Source organism: Eumetopias jubatus, unplaced genomic scaffold (assembly GCF_037043125.1).
Source record: "Eumetopias jubatus isolate StellerSeaLion01/CBP00866 unplaced genomic scaffold, mEumJub1_p1.0 scaffold_2, whole genome shotgun sequence".
Lineage (NCBI taxonomy): Eukaryota > Metazoa > Chordata > Mammalia > Carnivora > Otariidae > Eumetopias > Eumetopias jubatus.
In genome coordinates this window covers 80,551,595-80,571,891 of record NW_028274808.1, presented here as the reverse complement: position 1 = coordinate 80,571,891, position 20,297 = coordinate 80,551,595, and the positions used below count along the sequence as shown (strand labels likewise).

Here is a 20,297-nt window from a genome sequence, read left to right as displayed (position 1 = left end):
GACAAAATGTTTATTTGCCAGTAGATTTAGCGGATGAGAGGGAAGAACAATGAACATGCAGGAATTATGTATGTGCCATGAATTTAAGTTGTTGAAGACATCGGCTATGACAATACTGTGCCACAGATTTCTTTATTTTCTGCAGCTGAGGTTAAGAGACATGAATTATACTTGATTGCACAATATCTTCTCACAGAAATTGTAAGGAGAATGGCATGCCCTAACAGTGCTTATTTACACAGAACACCCTAGTTCACTGTTTCCCCTCTGGCTTTTCTTAAACAAGCAATTTATTCTCAACAGTTTTAAATTTAAAATCGATATTTCTAATAAAATAGTTTTACACTTTTCATCTTTATGTATGGACATGCATTGGAAGAGAATCCAAATGAGTTTAAGCAGTAAAGACGAGGCTATCAATAAAAAGATTCTAGGGAAGTCTATGAAAATGAGGTATTTCTGTTTATCTTTCAACACAAAGATATATATGGATGGACACATTGTGTAAGTTTTATTCATTAATTAGATCTGAAGTAGTAAAATTGGTTTCAGGGAAATTAAATGAATTAATTTTTGTGATATAAAATTTTAAAAATCTACTAAAGTATCTATTTTGGGGGCGCCTGGGTGTCTCAGTTGGTTAAGCATCTGCCTTTGACTCGGGTCATGATCCCAGAGTCCTGGGAATTGAGCCCTGCATCGGGCTCCCTGCTCAGCGGGGAGCCTGTTTCTCCCTCTCCCTGCAGCTCCCCCTGCTTGTGCTCTCTCTCTCACCTCTCTCTTTCTCAAATAAATAAACAAAATCTTAAAAAAAAGTATACATTTTGAAGTCTAGCTTTGCCTTATGTTTCTATTTTCCCTGTTACCCTAACCTACTTTTATTAGATTTTTGTGTATCCCTCTACTGTTTTTTTTATTAAATTAAATAAAAAAATTTAAGAGTTTTTTTAGAACAGTTTTAGATTTATAATAAAATTGAGAGGAAGGTACAGAGAATTCCCATGTACCCCTGGCCCCACACACGTGTAGCCTCCCCCATGACCAACATCCCTCACCAGAATGGGACATTTGTTACAACTGATGAGCCTACATTGATTCACAATCAGCCAAATTCAATAGTTTACATTAGGATTCACCCTTGGCATTGTACCTTCTCTGAGTCTGGACAAATGTATAATGACACACATCCCCCTTACAGTATTGTATAGAGTATTTTCACTGCCCTAAAAATTCTCTGTGCTCTGCCTAGTCATCCTTTCCCCTACCCCCAAGCCCTGATCTATTTACTGTCTCCATAGTTTTGCCTCTTCCAGAATACCATATAGTTGAAATCATATAGTATGTAGCCTTTTCAGATTGGCTTCTTTCACATGGTAATATGCATTTAAGGTTCCTCCATGTCTTTTCATAGCTTGATAATTCATTTTAGTGATGAATAATATTCCATTGTCTGGATGTACTAATTTAATGGAGAATAATTTAAATAGTATCTCACCATAAGCACTTTGAGCAACTTTAGGAATGCTTACAAATTCCTGGATCCCAAGGTAAATTTTCTGTCCTTGTTCTACTAAAGCATTCCATCCATGAAGAATATTCAGTACTTACTTTAAAAGAGCAAACTGCTTAAATTATTTTCAAGCTACCAAATGAATTTTTAAAATTTGACATCCTACTTTTTCCCAAGTTTTGCTGATATAAACACCTATGTACAGATTTTTGTGAAGACACAAGTTTTTAACACCTTGGGGTAAATACCAAGGATCATGATTGCCAGATTGTAGGGTAAGAGTATGTTTAGTTTTTTAGAAACTGCCAAGCTGTCTTCCAAAATGGCTGTACATTCCCACCATCAGTGTATGAGAGTAGCTGGACACACTTGGCAGCATTTGGTGTCGTCAGTATTTTGGATTCTAATAGGTGTGCAGTGGTGTCTCGTTTTAATTGGCAGTTCCCTGATGGCACACACTGTAAAGCATCTTTTTGTATGCTATTTTACCATCTGTATATCTTTTCTGGTGAGGCGTCTGTTCAGGTCTTTGGTGCATTATTTAATTGGGTTGTTTGTTTTCTTACTGAGTTTTAAGAATTCTCTGTATATTTTGCCTAACAGTCCCTTAACAGAAGTGTCTTTTGCAAATATTTTCTCCCAGTCTGACTTCTTATTCTCTTGACATTCTCTTTTGCAGAGCAGAAGTTTTTTATTTTAATGAAGTCCCACTTATCAATTCTTTCTTTCATGGATCATGCCTTGGTGTTGTATCTAAAAAGTTATCACCATATCCAAGATCATATAGGTTTTCTCCTATGTTATGTTCTAGGAATTTTATAGTTTTGCATTTTATATTAGGTCTGTCATCCATTCTGAGTCAATTTTTGAGAAGGGTTTGAGGTCTGAGACCAGATTAATCTTTTTGCTTGTGGATGTTCAGCACTATTTGTTGGAAGACCATTTTTGCTCCATTTTATTGTCTTTGCTCCTTTGTCAGAGATCATTTAACTATGTTATGTGAGTCTATTTCTGGGTTTTCTATTCTATTCTATTGTTCTATTTTTCTTTTTTCCCCAAAACCACACTGTCTTGATTATTGTAGCTTTATAGTAAGTCTTAAAGTCATGTAGTGTCAGTCCTCCAACTTTAAAAAAATTATCATTTGTCAAATTTTGATATATTATCAAAGAAGAATAGCCACTGTTATCTGAAGACTGTTAAACACTCCATCTTTTTCCAAGTGACTATCTGTGTGGGGTTGGATTTTCTTCATATACTTCCAAACAATATATTGCTAACAGATTGAATTCAGAAGCAGTTATGAGAATCCAGCCGTGATCTATTAAGCCTATTATTAAGTTCTATTAAAGATATTTACAAAATATAAAACACTTCCCACTAATTTTTTCTTTGGAAAACACAGTTATTTTCATAAAAACATGCCATTTGTATTAACATGTAATGGAATTTTTATGTTACTTTAAAAGAAATACATATTTAAAAATTTTGCTTCAATTTTGAATGTGGTATCAATATATATAACCCAATAACTTTTTTAGAGTCTGAAGCCCCCTGAAACCAAAATGTTTGAGAGCCATATTCTTGATACCCTATTAGTATTGGACAATTTGAAAGAGTGAGGTCTGAAGCATCAAGGCCAATTATTCATTAGGTTTGTTTTATTATGTGCACGATCTATTCTGAATCAATCAGGTTTCCATTGCCATAAGTGGGAGTTTGTTTGCTTCAGAATAACGCATCAGCTGAGCTAAACTATCATGAACATTGTTCAGTCCTCTCCTCCATTTTGTTTCTAGCTAGATGATTCTTGTTCATATCAATGCTTTTTGTGCCTTAAATAACCTTGTTTTTATTCTTTTATTCATAATTCACAACGAAGCCCACTTTGTCCAAGTCCATTCCTTTTTTTTCTTTTAAGATTTTATTTATTTATTTGAGAGGGCACAAGAGTGAGAGAGAGAGAGCACAGAGGGAGAGGGAGAAGGAGACTCCCTGCTGAGCAGAGACCCTGGTGCTGGGCTCCATCCCAGAACCCCGAGATTATGACCTGAGCTGAAGGCAGACACTTAACTGACTGAGCCACCCAGGTGCCCCTGTTTTTTGCTTTTTTTTTTTAAAGACTTTATTTTTAAGTAATCTCTACACCCAATGTGGGGCTCAAACACACAATGCTGAGATTAAAGAGTCGCATCATGTTCCACTGACTGAGCCAGCCAGGCACACCTCCTTTGTGAAATTGACATTTGGGGTTTTTTTTTAACCTGTTTTTTTCTTTAAAGATTTTTTATTTTTTTAAGTAAAGTCCAAGACCATTCTGAGGCATTGCTATGACCATGTGGGGGGTGTATGTTGGGAATGAGATATGACTGTGTGTGGTTGACTAGGGCTTCTGTGTAGTTTTATAAGTGGCAGTGGGGTATAGATGAGAATAAATCATGGTTATGAATGAGAACAAGACAAATGATAGCACGATCCATTGAGCATCTTTATGTCCATTCTCTGTGGTTTTTTGTATCTGGGCAAACTTAAAGTTTGAAGATAAAGAGTTTGTGTATATATTTGTGTGGATTTGGGATAAGTTGCTATCTAGGAAATAGATGTTTTTCATACTTCCTTTTAGAGATGCACCCATGGTTTGGTGTTAGCCTAAGTATTGGCCAAAATTTTTGTCTTTAGAGGCCAAATGCCTACTTCAGTTGTCATTCTATATGTTTGCAGAATCAGCAATGTGGTCCTATAGGTTCTTATCACATTGAATCTGCATAGCAATGCCAACAACAGGAACAAAGCATATAATTCAGATTTATTGCTACTATCTAAATATTCTCTTTCAAATGTAGATATACATTCTACATGTGGTTTGGAATGAAAAATGTGTCTACAGATTTAAGATGTTGATGGTCTATCAACCCATTGAAATACAAATGTAAATGTTATTGCAAGAATAAAATAGGGCAATATTTAATGATGATTGTGCAAATTGCTAACTTTACATACAAAAATAATCAGATTTTAAATAATAAATTTATAAGGAAGTAGATTTAAAGTAAAGATTAATATTAAGGGAGCATATATTAACTAGATGATGTTAGGAAGAATATTATATCCTCTTAGAGTCAGTAAATATTTATAAAATTTAAATAACATAAGAAAGAATAATAGAGGGGTACCTGGGTGGCTCAGTCAGTTAAACGTCTGCCTTCCTTTGGGCTCCCTGCTCAGCAGGGAGCCTGTTTCTTCCACTCCTCCCTCTGCCCCTCCTTCCTCATGCTCTCTCTCTCTAAAATAAATAAAGTCTTTAAAAATATTAAAATAAAGAAAGAATAATAGAAATCATATTATGAAGATTAGAATTAGTCTTTGGAGTTGTATCAGTATTCAAATATAATTTAAAAAAATTTCAAATTATTATAATATATATTTTAAAAAACAAGTCTATTTATTTATTTATTTTTAAGACAGAGGGAGGGGCAGAGGGAGAGAAAGAATTCTAAGCAGAGCCTGATGCGGGGCTCCATCTCACAACCCTGAGATAATGACCTGAGCAGCAGAAACCAAGAGTTAGAAGCTTAACTGACTGAGCCACCCAGGTGTCCCTCAAATTATTTTTATTTTATAGTTTGTGGGTTTTTTTTTTGTTTATTGTTGGTTGTTTTTTGTTTTGGTTTTTGTTTTGGTGGCTTAATTCCATTAAGACATGAGTCTTTCAGGAAAAAGTTCACTTTGGAATTTCTTCACAGCTTGAGGAATGGATAAAAAGCAAAATGTTATTTGCTTTGTTAAAATTTCACAAGGTGGGAAAACGATCTAAATCATGTCCAACACCTGTGATAAATCATCTTTGATCGAGGCATAACAAAGAATATACAGAATAAAGGAAGACAGTGTTAAGGAAAAATGAGAAACTCCTAAAATATCATGTTCCTCTACCAACCTCAGTTGCAAGGATGCATGTATTTCATATCACACACGAGTTGCATGGTGAGCACAGGAGAATCTATCAGTTGAAAGTACTGATAAAATGTTCTTCTTTTACTGTGTCAATTTTTTAAGAATTACTACTGGTTTTAATGATAAAATTATAGTAAAAACTACTTTTAGGTAAAATTCCAAGATTCTGACATCTGAAAAGTTCATTTATGATGGTGAACTCAGGTTAGGGTCTTAGTTTTAGCTGAACGTCGATTTTAACATTTGTTTATTTTGCATTACCCATAATTTCGCACAACCTCTATGTCTAATGCTCTAAGCGTTACTCCTGCAGCACATAGTACATAAAAAAAAAAAAAAAAGGAAGAGCTCATATAGCTGCTAATAAGGCTGACATTTTCCTCTGTGTTTTTATTTGTTGCTCTTTGTTTTATTTTTTTCTTCTCTGTGACATGCTTTTTGAACTTCTGCCCATTTGGGAGGAGTGTTTATCCTTTAGCTTTTTTTTTTTTTAAAGATTTTATTTATTCAACAGAGAGAGACACAGCGAGAGAGGGAACACAAGCAGGGGGAGTGGGAGAGGGAGAAGCAGACTTCCCGTGGAGCAGGGAGCTGGATGCGGGGCTCGATCCCAGGACCCTGGGATCATGATCTGAGCCGAAGGCAGATGCTTAATGACCGAGCCACCCAGGCGCCCCTATCTTTTTTCTTACAGTTTTGTAAAAGTTCTTCATAAACTTAGTTTATTCTTGTTTTATTATTCCTTTTTGTAAAATTTTCTCCACTCTGCTTTTGGTGTCTTTTGATAGACAGAAATTTAAAATTTAATTTATCAAATTTATCAGTATCTTTTTTTTGGAAAAGTTCTTTCCTACATGAGGTCATAAAAATATTTTGCCATTTTTTTCTAAAAATTGTGAAGTTTTGCCCATCACATTTAAATCTCCAATCAATTTAGAATTAATTTTTTATGTGTATATTTTATATTAGTTTGAATAACCAATTTTTCCAGTACCATTCATCACATATAGTTTTAGTGATTTTCAGTGCTATCTCCAACATAAACCAAAGTTCCATTTGTTTGAGATTCTGTTTGGAGCCTCTGTGTTCTATTCCATAGGTCAATTTATCCCTTCACAGATGCCACATTTTAAAAATTACAATAGGTTTATAATAAGTCTTGATTTTTATTTGCAAAAAAGTGTTTTCCTCACTTTTCTCCTCCTTCTTCAACGGTGTCTTGGTTATTTTAAGTTTTGCTTTTCCATACAAATTTTAAAACTAGGTTGTAATTTATTTGAAAATTCTGCTGTGGTTTTTGTTTTTTGACGTATATGTACAGGAAAACAGATTTAAATGTACAATTCGGCGAGTTTTAAAAAGTGTATAACCTTATGTAACACATAGCCAATCAAGATATAGAATATTTCTGTCACCTCAAAAAGTTCTCTTGTGGCCCCTGTCTTTTATTTATTTTATTTTTTTTTTAATTTTTATTGTTAAGTTAATCACCATACAATACATCATTTGTTTTTGATGTAGTGTTCCATGATTCATTGTTTCTGCAAAACACCCAGTGCTCAACGCAGAATGTGCCCTCTTTAATACCCATCACCAGGCTAACCCATCCCCCCACCCTCCTCCTCTCTAGAACCCTCAGTTTGTTTTTCAGAGTCCATTGTCTCTCATGGTTCGTTTCCCATCTGATTTACTCCCCTTCATTCTTCCCCTCCTGCTATCTTCTTCTTTTTCTTTTTTCTTAACATATGTTGCATTATTTGTTTCAGAAGTACAGATCTGTGATTCAACAGTCTTGCACAATTCACAGCGCTCACCATAGCACATACCCTCCCCAATGTCTATCACCCAGCCACCCCATCCCTCCCACCCCCCACCACTCCAGCAACCCTCAGTTTGTTTCCTGAGATTAAGAATTCCTCATATCAGTGAGGTCATATGGTACATGTCTTTCTGTGATTGACTTATTTCACTCAGCATAACACCCTCCAGTTCCATCCACGTCGTTGCAAATGGCAAGATCTCATTCCTTTTGATGGCTGCATAATATTCCATCGTGTATATATACCACATCTTCTTTATCCATTCATCTGTCGATGGACATGTTGGCTCTTTCCACAGTTTGGCTATTGTGGACATTGCTGCTATAAACATTGGGGAGCATGTACCCCTTCGGATCCCTACATTTGTATCTTTGTGGTAAATACCCAGTAGTGCAATTGCTGGATCATAGGATAGCTCTATTTTCAACTGTTTGAGGAACCTCCATACTGTTTTCCAGAGTGGCTGCACCAGCTTGCATTCCCACCAACAGTGTAGGAGGGTTCCCCTTTCTCCGCATCCCTGCCAACATCTGTCGTTTCCTGACTTGTTAATTTTAGCCATTCTGACAGGTGTGAGGTGGTATCTCATTGAGGTTTTGATTTGGATTTCCCTGATGATGAGCGATGTGGAGCACTTTTTCATGTGTTTGTTGGCCATTTGGGTGTCTTCTTTGGAAAAATGTCTGTTCATATCTTCTGCCCATTTCGTGATTGGATTATTTGTTCTTTGGGTGTTGAGTTTGATAAGTTCTTTATAGATTTTGGATACTAGCCCTTTATCTGATATGTCATTTGCAAATATTTTCTCCCATTCTGTCGGTTGTCTTTTGGTTTTGTGGACTGTTTCTTTTGCTGTGCAAAGGCTTTTTATCTTGATGAAATCCCAATAGTTCATTTTTGCCCTTGCTTCCCTTGCCTTTGGCGATGTTTCTAGGAAGAAGCTGCTGCGGCTGAGGTCGAAGAGGTTGCTACCTGTGTTCTCCTTTAGGATTCTGATGGACTCCTTTCTCACGTTTAGGTCTTTCAACCATTTGGAGTCTATTTTTGTGTGTGGTGTAAGGAAATGCTTCAGTTTCATTCTTCTGCATGTGGCTGTCCAATTTTCCCAACACCATTTGTTGAAGAGACTGTCTTTTTGCCATTGGACATTCTTTCCTGCTTTGTCAAAGATGAGTTGACCAGAGAGTTGAGGGTCCATTTCTGGGCTCTCGATTCTGTTCCATTGATCTATGTGTCCGTTTTTGTGCCAGTACCATACTGTCTTGATGATGACAGCTTTGTAATAGAGCTGGAAGTCTGGAATTGTGATGCCTCCAGCTTTGCTTTTCTTTTTCAATATTCCTCTGGCTATTCGGGGTCTTTTCTGGCTCCATACAAATTTTAGGATGATTTGTTCCATTTCTTTGAAAAAAGTGGATGGTATTTTGATGGGGATTGCATTGAATGTGTAGATTGCTCTAGGTAGCATTGACATCTTCACAATGTTTGTTCTTCCAATCCAGGAGCATGGAACGTTTTTCCAATTCTTTGTGTCTTCTTCAATTTCTCTCCTGAGTATTTTATAGTTTTCTGAGTACAGATCCTTTGCCTCTTTGGTTAAATTTATTCCTAGGTATCTTATGGCTTTGGGTGCAAATGTAAATGGGATCGACTCCTTGATTTGTCTCTCTTCTGTCTTGTTGTTGGTGTATAGGAATGCCACTGATTTCTGTGCATTGATTTTATATCCTGCCACCTTACTGAATTCCTGTATGAGTTCTAGCAGTTTTGGGGTGGAGTCTTTTGGGTTTTCCACATACAGTATCATATCATCTGCAAAGAGTGAGAGTTTGACTTCCTCTTTGCCGATTTGGATGCCTTTGATTTCTTTTTGTTGTCTGATTGCTGTGGCTAGGACTTTCTGTTGAATAGCAGTGGCGAGAGTGGACATCCCTGCCGCGTTCCTGACCTTAGGGGAAAAGCTCTCAGCTTTTCCCCATTGAGAATGATATTTGCTGTAGGTTTTTCATAGATGGCTTTTATGATATTGAGGTATGTACCCTCTATCCCTATACTCTGAAGAGTTTTGATCAAGAAAGGATGCTGTACTTTGTCAAATGCTTTTTCTGCATCTATCGAGAGGATCCTATGATTCTTGGTCTTTCTTTTGTTAATGTATTGTATCACGTTGATTGATTTGCGGATGTTGAACCATCCTTGCAGCCCGGGGATAAATCCCACTTGGTCATGGTGAATAATCCTTTTAATGTACTGTTGGATCCTATTGGCTAGTATTTTGGTGAGAATTTTTGCATCCATGTTCATCAAGGATATTGGTCTGTAATTCTCCTTTTTGATGGGGTCTTTGTCTGGCTTTGGGGTCAAGGTAATGCTGGCCTCATAAAATGAATTTGGAAGTTTCCTTTCAATTTCTATTTTTTGGAACAGTTTCAGGAGAATAGGTATTCATTCTTCTTTGAATGCCTGATAGAATTCCCCTGGGAAGCCATCTGGCCCTGGGCTTTTGTTTTTTGGGAGATTTTTGATGACTGCTTCAATTTCCTTAGTGGCTATAGGTCTGTTCAGGTTTTCTATTTCTTCCTGGTTCAATTTTGGTAGTTGATACATCTCTAGGAATGCACCCATTTCTTCCAGGTTATCTAATTTGCTGGCATAGAGTTGCTCCTAATATGTTCTTATAATTGTTTGTATGTCTTTGGTGTTGGTTGTGATCTCTCCTCTTTCATTCCTGATTTTGTTGATTTGGGTCGTTTCTCTTTTCTTTCGGATAAGTCTGGCCAGGGGTTTATCAATCTTGTTAATTCTTTCAAAGAACCAGCTCCTAGTTTCGTTGATTTGTTCTACTGTTCTTTTGGTTTCTAGTTCATTGATTTCTGCTCTGATCTTGATTATTTCTCTTCTCCTGCTGGGTTTAGGCTTTGTTTGCTGTTCTTTCTCCAGCTCCTTTAGGTGTAGGGTTAGGTTGTGTATTTGAGACCTTTCTTGTTTCTTGAGAAAGGCTTGTATTGCTATAGACTTTCCTCTCAGGACTGCCTTTGCTGTATCCCAAAGATTTTGAACATTTGTGTTTTCATTTTCATTGGTTTTAATTCTTCTTTAATTTCCTGGTTGACCCATTCATTCTTTAGTAGGATGCTCTTTAGCCTCCATGTATTTGAGTTCTTTCCGACTTTCCTCTTGTGATTGAGTTCTAGTTTCAAAGCATTGTGGTCTGAAAATATGCAGGGAATAATCCCAATCTTTTGGTACCGGTTGAGACCTGATTTGTGACCTAGGATGTGATCAATTCTGGAGAATGTTCCATGGGCACTAGAGAAGAATGTGTATTCCATTGCTTTGGAATGGAATGTTCTGAATATGTCTGTGAAGTCCATTTGGTCCAGTGTTTCATTTATAGTCTTTATTTCCCCGTTGATCTTTTGCTTAGATGATCTGTCCATTTCAGTCAGGGTGGTGTTAAAGTCCCCCACTATTATTGTATTGTTTTCAATGTGTTTCTTCGCTTTTGTTATTAATTGCCTTATATAATTGGCTGCTCCCTTTTAGGGGCAAAGATATATATAATTGCTAGATCTTCTTGGTGGATAGACCCTTTAAGTAGGATATAGTGTCCTTCTTCATCTCTTATTACAGTCTTTGTTTTAAAATCTAATATGTCTGATATAAGGATTGCCACCCCAGCTTTCTTTTGGTGTCCATTAGCATGGTAAATGGTTTTCCACCCCGTCACTTTCAATTTGGGGGTGTCTTTGGGTCTAAAATGAGTGTCTTGTAGACAGCATATGGATGGGTCTTGTTTTTTCATCCAATCTGATAGCCTGTGTCTTTTGATTGGGGCATTTAGCCCATTTACATTCAGGGTAACTATTGAAAGGTATGAATTTAGTGCCATTGTATTGCCTGTAAGGTGACTGTGACTGTGTATTGTCTGTGTTCCTTTCTGATCTATGCTGCTTTTAGGCTCTCTCTTTGCTTAGAGGACCCCTTTCAATATTTCTTGGAGGGCTGGTTTCGTGTTTGCAAATGCCTTTAGTTTTTGTTTGTCCTGGAAGCTTTTTATCTCTCCTTTTATTTTCAATGACAGCCTAGCTGGATATAGTATTCTTGGCTGCATATTTTTCTCGTTTAGTGCTCTGAAGATATCTTGCCAGTCCTTTCTGGCCTGCCAGGTCTCTGTGGATAGGTCTGTTGCCAATCTAATATTTCTACCATTGTAGGTTACATATCTCTTCTCCCGAGCTGCTTGCAGGATTTTCTCTTTGTCTCTGAGACTCGTAAGTTTTACTATTAGATGTCGGGGTGTTGACCTATTATTATTGATTTTGAGAGGGTTTCTCTGTGCCTCCTGGATTTTGATGCCTGTTTTCTTCCTCACATTAGGGAAGTTCTCTGCTATTATTTGCTCCAATATACCTTCTGCCCCTCTCTCTCTTTCTTCTTCTTCTGGGATCCCAATTATTCTAATGTTGTTTCATCTTATTGTATCACTTATCTCTCGATTCTGCCCTCGTGATCCTGTAGTTGTTTCTCTCTCTTTTCCTCAGCCTCTTTATTTTCCATCATTTGGTCTTCTATATCGCTGATTCTGTCTTCTGCCTCATTCATCCTAGCAGTTGGTGGTCCCATTTTTTATTGCACCTCATTAATAGCCTTTTTGATTTCGACTTGGTTAGATTTTAGTTCTTTTATTTCTCCAGAAAGGGTTTCTCTAATAACTTCCACGCTTTTTTCAAGCCCAGCTAGTATCTTTAAAGTCATGATTCTGAACTCTATGTCTGACATCGTACTAATGTCCATATTGAGTAGTTCCCTGGCTGACAGTACTACCTCTTGTTCTTTTTGCTGAGGTGATTTTTTTTTTGTCTTGTCATTTTGTCCAGAGGAGAATAGATGAATGAGAGAACAAAATGCTAACAGGTTAACAATGTCCCCAGCAAATATACTGTATACAAAGCAGAAAAGACCTGAAACCAGGGGAAAGGAAAGGGAAAGAAAAAAGAATGAGGAAAAAAAAAAGAAAAAGATAAAAACAAAAACAGAACAATACAAAAAAAGCAGAATATGATCAAATATGATCAGGCTAGTGCATAGATCAGTGCCACACACTAGATTTTGGGCGTATTTTGGTCTGTTATAAAAAAGTGCCTCCTAAAATTTTAAAGGAAGAAAGACATATATGTATAAAATAAGGGTTGATACAATGAAGGAATGGAAGATGAATGTAAAGATGAAAATTATAAAAGATTTTACAAAAGGAATTGATAAGATAAGAAGTTGTTTGAAAAAAGAAAGAAGAAGATTTGAAAAAAAAAGGGAGAGAATGTGATCAGGCAGGAGACTAGAACAAAGCCATACACTAGTGATTTAGGGTATATTTTGATCTGTTAGAAGAAACTGTATCTCAAAATTTTAAAGAGAGAACAACTTGTATATATATGCCAAAAATAAGGGTAACTACTATGAAGGGATAAAATATGACTCTAAAAATGAACAATAAAAACGTTTTTTTAAAAAAGGGATTGATAAGATGTTGGTTAAAAAAGGGAAAAAGAAAAATAAAAAAAAACAGTTAAATAAAATTAACTTTGATGAACTAATGAATCATGGTAAAAAAAAGCCATGAATTCTATGTGCAGTATTCCCCTAGTGCTGGAATTCTCCTGGTCTCCTTGATCGGTGAACTTGGTCTTGGCTTGCTGGCTGTTCCTGCTGATCTTCTGGGGGAGGGGCCTGTTGCCGTGGTTCCCAAATGTCTTTGTTGGAGGCAGAATTGCCCCGCCCTTGTCGGCCTGGCTAAGGAAGCTGCTTGGGTTTGTTCTCAGGAGCTTTTGTTCCCTGCAAGCTCTCGGTACAGCTCTGGAGGACCAGGGTGAAAATGGTGGCCTCCGAATCTCCACCCGGAGGAGCTGAGAACTCGGGGCCCGTTCCTCAGTGCGCCCCCAGAGAAAAGCAGTCAGTCACTCCCGTGTCCCTGGTCTCCGGCCGCACTCCGTGCTCACCCGACCTGTGACCGCGTGTTTCTATCTCTGGCACCTGACCTGGTGTGGAGTCTCCAAACCCAGCAGATCCCTGCGGTGCGCTCCCGCGCTGCTCCTCCCGGGGGAGGAAGGTGAGTCTCCCCAGCTCTGTCGCTTGTTGGGTCCCTGCTGGAGAAGCAGTGGCCCGACTGGGCCGCGGATCACAGTTTATGGCAACCCCGAGCTGAGAGCCCGCGCCTCGGCTCCATCTCTGCAGCTGGCTTCCCTGCTCCGATACCTGGGAGCTCTGCCGCACTCAGGCACCCCGGTCTTTCTGTGACCCCGAGGGTCCTGAGACCACACTGTCCCGCGAGGGTTCCACCCCCCGCTTAGCCACTGGAGCGACGTCCCACAGCGGAGCCGACTTCTAAAAGGTCCGATTTTGTGCTCCGCGGCTCTAGCACTTGCCGGAAGCGGCCGGCGGAGGCCCCTCCCCCGCCATCTATCCTCCCGAATATCGCCTCGGATTCACTTCTCCGCACGTCCTACCTTCCAGTAAGTGGTCGCTTTTCTGTTCAGAGTTGTTGCTACTCTCCTCTTCGATCTCCTGTTGAGTTCGTAGGTGTTCAGAATGGTTTGATCCCTATTCAGCTGAATTCCTGAGACCAGACGAAATCCAGGTCTCCTACTCCTCCGCCATCTTGCTCCACCCCCTGTGTCCCCTGTCTTTTAATTCCTACCTGCCAGAAGCAACCACTGTTCTGGTTTCTATGATCACAAGTTAGTTCTCTGTGCTCTTGAATTTTACATAAGTAAATCCATGTGCTGTGTACTCTTTTGTGTCTGGCTTTTTTATTTTAAGATTTTATTTATTTGTCAGATTGCGAGAGAGAGAGAGAACACATGAGCAGGGGGAGTGGCAGGCAGAGGGAGAAGCGGACTTCCCACTGAACAAGGAACCCAATGCGGGACTCGATCCCAGAACCCTGGGATCATGACCTGAGCCGAAGGTAGGTGCTTAACCGACTGAGCCACCCAGGCGTCCCTGTGTCTGGCTTTTTTTGCTCAGTATAATGTTTTTGGAATTTATTCATGCTTTCTGTATATCTGCAGTTAATTGTTTTTTATTGTTGAGTAATATTTCATAGTGTGGGTATTCCACAAGTTGTTAACCCATTGTACTGTTGATGGTCATTTGGGCTATTTTCATTTTTTGGATATTATGAATAAGGTTGCAATAAATACTCACATACAGGTCATTTAGATTCCTCTTCGTAAGTACCTAAAAGTGGAATTGAAGGGTAATACAGTAAGAATATGTTTAAATTGATAAGAAACTGCCAAATTATTTTCCAAAGTAGTTGTGCCATTTTACATTTCCATTAACAATGCATGAGGGTTCTGGTTACTCCACATCCCTGCCCGATGTTTAAGGGTGTCAAGGTTTTAAATATTAGCCATTTTAGTGAGTATCCAGAAATATCTCATTTTTTAAATTTGCATTATTCTATGACTAGTAATGTTGAACAGCTTTCCTTGTGCTTATTGTCCATTCAGAAATGTTCTTTTGTGAAGTGTCTGTTCAAGTCTTTTGTCTGTTTGATAAATTGGAATGTGTATCTTGTTATTACTGAGTTGTATGAATTCTTTCTATACTCTGCATGTAAGACCTGTGTCATATATTTGTTTTGTGGATAATTTTTCCCATACTGTGGTTTGAATTTATTTTCAGAAGTGTTTATTAGGAATTGAGGGAGGGCTCCTGGTTTCTTTGCTTTGTTTTGTTTTGTTTTAAGATTTTATTTATTTATTAGAGAGAGAGAGCACAAGTAGGGGGAGAGGCAGGCTCCCCAATGAGGAGGGAGCCTGATGCGGGGCTTGATCCCAGGACCCTGGGATCATGACCTGAGCTGAAAGCAGACACTTAACTGACTGAGCCACCCAGGCACAGGCACACAGCTCCTGGTTTTTGAGTGTGGAATTTTTTTGTTTTTTTCATTTTCAAATGTCTTTTCCACCCATTTGGGATATATTCACTCAACATAGAGTTCTATTTTAACAGTTTTTTCCTTTAGCACTTTATTTTTTTATTTTTATTTTTTAAAAGATTTGATTTATTTATTTGTGAGAGAGAGAGAGCGAGCACAAGCAGGGGGAGTGGCAGACAGAGGGAGAAGCAGGCTCCACACTGAACTAGGAGCCCGATATGGGACTCAGTCCTAGGACCCTGGGATCATGACCTGAGCCGAAGGCAGATGCTTAACCCACTGAGCCACCCAAGCGTCCCAATAAAATTAGTATTCTATGAAGGAAAAATAAAGCAGGGGAAAAGGGTAAAGAATAAAAGAGGTAGTTATTGTGGTGATAATGAGGCATGTATGTTTTTAAAAATAGAATTTTGAGGAAAGGACTGTCTGAATAGGTGATATTTGAGCATAGACTCAAACAAAGCAGTTAAGTGACTATCTATACACAGAATAAGGGCCTGATTATTAGATGTGATTTCAGAGGCATTGGGAAGGCTGCATTCTCCCCTAAGCTTCTGAAATCCAGCTGTTTTGAACTTTGCACCTTTATCTTAAGGCTTTATTGCCTTAAAATGCAAATCCCTTTGGGAGAGTGTCTATTTAAACTTTTTCCTGTCAAATATTTCTGCGTGAATGAATTTCAGAATTTTGATGAAGAAGTGAAAATAATAGTTCAAGAACATAAGGAGTCAGAGTAGTATAGTTGTTAAGAGCATGAATTGCCTGGGTGTCAAATCCTGGCTCTGTTACTTAGTAGCTGTGTGTGTGGCCTTCATCAGATTACTTAATATCCTAATGCCTCAGTTACTTCAGTTGTAAAATGGGGATAATAATAATATCTGTCCTAGTATAGTTGCTATGATGATGGTACGCTGTAGCATTTTCAATTTTCACAGTTCTTCCTCCTGGGAGGATTACCCATCTCTGCTCCATTGTCAGACTTGGCCAATTCACTTTTTTTTTTGGCCTTTGAAATGTGAGCTTAAATGATGTATATAAGTTATAAGCAAAAACTTTAAGATCCATCATATATTTTCACCATTCTTTCTCTCCCCTCGCTGTGAGAATTGTGATGTCTCAGATAGGGGTTTCTACAGCCTGCATCCTGGAGTAAAGAGGCCATGAAGCAGAGTGTAATGAGATATACACGTTGTTATGAGCCACTGAAATTTGGGGTCATTTTGCAATGCTGTATCTTTTCACTCTCATTGATATAAATGAATTATTATTTCTAACATGCTTATGACAGTATCTAGCACATAGCGTATATTAAATAAATAAATATAGCTTTGAAGGAATATAGCTGTTGAAGAGAAACCATAATAAAATCACAAGACTGGGGGTCCAAAGTCAAACTTCTTGATTCTGCCATAATTTTGTGCTAAAGATATAAAATATCAGATGATGTGTCATTTCTTTGCACTCTGAACCAGATATTAGAAGTAAGACGTTGGAATTGGATATTAGAAAAAAGATGTTGGAGTTGATTAATTTGCTAATGTTCTGCATTATGATTGTTTCCAAAGTGCTTCTTAAGGAGTCTTTACTCTTCACTCCTATGTATACTTCTTAAGTACAACATGGCCTATGAAAAAATATATACACGATGCCTATTACAGTGTTCTCACAAAACAATCTCCTTAATGTTTTTCAACCAACTGGATAACCATAAGAAAAGATTAACTTGTTAATCTGGATGGTTTGAAAAAAAAAAAAGACAGTTTCTACTCGTCCTGTATATGTTGTAGGAGTGACCATGATTTTCCTAATCCCATTCTATTTGCTTTGTTGGCCAAGTTATTGTACTAAATTCTGAAGCTTATATTTCTCCTTATATTTTTGCTTGGAAATTTAATTATTCCTAAGCTTTTTGACTTAAATTGCTTCTGGTGGATTAACTGGGTAATGGAAGAATGAAGACTATTCTTTTTTCTTATTTATGTCTCCCAAAAAGGTCACAGGTTTAAGAATATATTAGAAGTCAATCATAGCAATAATACTTTTTTTAAAAGGGGAGGTTAATCTAAATTGAATAAATTGTGATTAAAAAATGATGTCAAGATTTGAGCAATTTCCTCCTTGAATCATTGAACAATGTTAAAAATGTCTATGCTGTTAAAAAATACTCTACTGAAAGTCTGGAAATGGAGGAGCAATTGGAGTATACATTCATAATAAAAATTTAGTGTATGGAAGGAACTTTATTACAAATTTATAATAATTTATATTATATATTATCCTTTATAAAATGGTATGCTTTCCAACATTATAAATATAAAAGGATATCCTTTATAAAAGTGTTAAAAATTATCTAACTAAATAGTTATTTAATTACAACCAAAGGTACTTAGTCATTGAGGCTGATAGGGAAGAATTTAAATCACTAGGCAATGAAATATCAAGAGAAAAATTAGAAAAAGTAGTGCATGTGTTTGAAAAACACATCTTTTTGCTTGGGGACTGGAAGGCATGAATTTTTATTTTAAATCTACTTAAAAGTTATTCTTTATTATATAACTTTGGAAAATGTAATATATACCTGTGCTCCCACCACTTACCTTTATCAAATCTTTATATTATTTTGTGTTCACTTCTGTTACTTCATTTTTCAAGAAATACAACATTACAGATATAATTGCTATTTCCGTTTCCCTCCCTGAGGTAGCACTGTCCCTACGCCACGAGCTGACACGGGCGGAGGGAGACTGGAGCTGGGGCTGTTGCAGCCAAATTATCAACGTCCCACCATCCAGTCGGGCAACTCTAACTGCCTTAACTCTTCCATTTCAACAGATCCTAAAGAAGATAATGGGGACTCAAATGTTGATGGGTGAAGTGTTGAGAGAAGCTGCCTTTACGTTTGCTGAGGCCACGTTCACGGCAGGGGACTTCCGCACTACGTTATCCACAATGTACAGAAAGCCCTACTGAAGCTTCCAGAGAAGAAATATAATGCAGCTGGTGGGACTCTGCCAGGAATTTGAACATTATCCGAAGGAACGAAGGAACGAACCAGCAGGTGTGAACTGACTGGTTTGGCCATTAGAATTAAGCCAGAGCGGTGGAAGTATCGGTGGGAGTAGCTTCACTGCAGGCTTCCTTTGTTACTTTGGACGAAGCTGTTAAGATAACCAACAGGTGTGTAAAGCATTGGGAAGGCTGCATTCTCCCCTAAGCTTCTGAAATCCAGCTGTTTTGAACTTTGCACCTTTATGCCACAGAACATGCCATCATTCCCCAGAACATGCCATCATTCCCCAGTACCCTTGCTCATATCATCACAGAGCTGGATGAGAGAGAGTGAGAAGAGTTCTACAGGTTAAGGAAAATTCAGGAGAAGACTCTCAAGGAAAAACTGGAGGAGGACTTGGAGAAACAGAGGGCAGCTCCGTAATGGGGAGGTGATAGAGTCTGCTGATCTTTGGCTGAAGAGAAGGACGAGGATCTTCTGTTAGAACAATCTTTCCTGCTCTGGTTCTTTCAGAAGCCCTAACACGGCACCATTTCAATTCACAGCATGTAGGTCCTGTATGTGTGGCTATTTATTTCTTGGTCTAAGAATTCCCCGGGTTGTAAAATTGCCCTGGATGTTCGGTTGTGGGAATACCTTTGCAGAATGATAATTCAGCCACCATTTATCACCTGAGATTAGTAGGCTATGTCCCAGAACTTGTAGGGTTTATTCATGTATTTTTAAACATGTATTTTAGTACAAAATTATGTTTTTGGAGATTCGTCCATGTGGATACAATCCTAGTTCATTCATTAACTGCTGTATATGGTTTCCATTGTATGAATGCCACAATGTATCTTTTCTGATAATAACCAATATTTCCAGTTTTTCATTACTATAAACAAAGATACAATAAAAATTCTGTTTTGTTATGCATACGTGAGAGAGTTTCTTTAGAGTATGTGCTCTCCGATTCATAGTGTATAAGTATCTTTGACTTTACTAAATAGTATCCACTTGCTCTCTAAAGTGTTTTTGTTCACTTCTCCACATTCCCACAAATACTTGGGGTTATTAGAATTTTGTATTTTTTTGCCAAATTGAATGCATATAAGATGTATCTTGTTATTATATATTTTCCTGATTAACTGTAAGGTTGATTATATTCTCATATTTTTCTAGACTCTTTGGAGTTCTTAGCCTATCAACTGTCTATTCTTTGGCCATTTTTATATTGTGTTGCTTTTTCCTATTTATTTGTGTACTTTATTACACTCTAAATATTAATATTTTATTGGTTGTATGTATTATAAATTATTTTTATACTTATTTTATTAGTGCAATGTGTTTGGAGCATGGGGAGGGATGTGTATCAAAATGTGAACTTTTTTTTTAAAGATATTATTTATTTACTTGACAGAGAGAGAGCGAGAGCGAGAGAGAGAACACAAGCAGGAGGAGCGGGAGAGGGAGAAGCAGACTCCCGGCCAAGCAGGGAGCCCGATGTGGGGCTCAATCCCAGGACCTTGGGATCACGACCCGAGCCGAAGGCAGATGCTTAACAACTGAGCCACTCTGGCGTCCCCAAAATGTGAACTTTTACCTCGATGAGAAATTCTGTTATCACTTACATAGCACTTATTATGGGTCAAGCATTTTTATTCAAGCATTTTACAAACAACTCATTTTAATCTTGATGACACTCATGAAACAGGTGCCATCGGTATCCTATATTCTTTTTTATTGTTACTTTCACAAATAGCAGTTTTATTGAGATATAATTCACATACCATAAAACATACCCTTTTAAAAAATGTACAATTCAGTGGTTTTAGTATATTCACAGAGGTGTGCAATCATTACCACAAAGTGATCTCAGAACAAAGAAGCCCCACATCGATTAGGAGTCACTCTTTATTTCCACTTAAGTCCTCAGTCCCAGGCAACCACTAGTATACTTTCTGTTTCTGTGTTTTTGCCTATTCTGGGCATTTTCCTATAAACAGACTCATACAATGTATGGCATTTTGTGTCTGGCTTCTTTCACTTAGTGTAATGTTTTCAAAGTTCATCCAT

The 20,297-nt window shown here is 37.7% G+C and overlaps 1 pseudogene; it reads left to right on the top strand.

Moving 5' to 3' along the window:
• The window catches only part of LOC114225583 (V-type proton ATPase subunit D pseudogene), a 30,759-nt pseudogene extending 11,998 nt beyond the window's left edge, over nucleotides 1-18,761 (top strand).
• The last annotated feature ends 1,536 nt before the right edge of the window (nucleotides 18,762-20,297 follow it).